Source organism: Mirounga angustirostris, unplaced genomic scaffold (assembly GCF_029215605.1).
Source record: "Mirounga angustirostris isolate CCGP_5_RB_7025 unplaced genomic scaffold, mMirAng1.0.hap1 SCAF_13, whole genome shotgun sequence".
NCBI lineage: Eukaryota > Metazoa > Chordata > Mammalia > Carnivora > Phocidae > Mirounga > Mirounga angustirostris.
Window position 1 is genome coordinate 59,206,807 of NW_026991721.1, and position 1,403 is coordinate 59,208,209.

Here is a 1,403-nt window from a genome sequence, read left to right on the forward strand (position 1 = left end):
TTTTCCCCTCCCCCTGCCAGAGCCAGGGGACCTCTTTTGGATCTTTACTGTGAGAATCTGCTGGGATTGCTGGATTTAAAGTGTGGGACCTGCCTAAGACTGAACCCCCAAATATTTCTCATTCTCATGCTAGACCACACTCACACTCAGGATTTGTCAAAATTACCTTTGAAGTACCTACCAATCTATGCCTTCAGCACCTTCTGCTCCAACTAGCCAGATTCTCTGTATTCACCTGTGTCTCCAAATTAGGGGGAGGCAGTTGCCCTGTAATGTCACTTCTTTGATGGGTCTATGAAAAGTCATTGAATTTCCTTTTTTTTTTCAGCCTTTTTTATTTTAAGAACAGGAGTGATGATTCAAAGCTCTTTACATGTCAGAAGTTCTCATATTAGATTACAACTGAAGTACAGAATAAGTACCCATGAGTACATACTCATACAAATAAGTGATCTAATAAATAAGTACATAGGGGAGAATAAACAAACCTCTCATGCAGAAAATTTCCAAATAGTTTATGTAACTACACCACCCTCAAGTAGGTGGAGCATAATTCCTCACTTCTTAAGCTCAGAGTGACTTCTTTCCAAAAGCCTGCATTGGCTCTAAGTAGGAAAAGGAAAAAAAAAAAAGTTTAACCACCAAGACATGTATTTTGGATGCCCAGGTTATAGATTTTTATACCCTCTTCCTCAGTATGCTCTGTCAATTAACTAAATGCTAACAGTTTCTCACTAGACCTTTTTTGTTGTTGTTCTTTTTCACATTACCTGCTCAGATTAAGACACTCCATACCCTGGAGAGTGAGTAAAAAGTAAACAGAAACCAGAAGTCATGACCATGGACTGGCCAGCACAATGGCACAAAACATTAAAAAGGGAAAACATGCTTCCTTACTGTTAGTAAAAAAGCTGTCAATTAGGATTGTGTTTAGCTGTATATAAAGGACAATAGAGTATAGCGGTTAGCCAAATTGGGAGTTTATTTATCTCATGACATACATGCGCACACACATGCACACACACACACAAGGAATCAGGCAATTCAGAGATATTAAGAGAGCTCTACTGTTCCATCAAGTAACCAGGCTCTTTCTACTTTCTGCTCTGCCATTCTAAATTATGCTACTATACTCCAAATTCAACTCCATATTCCAGAGAAGAAGAAAGAAATTCAAAAGGAAGTCTCAGTAGACTTTTACTCACATCTGACTGGTCAGAAATGAGTCTGATGTTCATCTCTAGTTGCAAGAAACACTCAAAAGTCAAGTCTTTTAGATTCCCAGGCTCTATGATAGGGGAAAGTTATGCAAAGGTGGGTTTGAATGGGTTCTGAATAAACTAACTCCCAGTAAAAACATAATACACATCACATTCTTTTTATGCAATATTTTCAAAATCTGA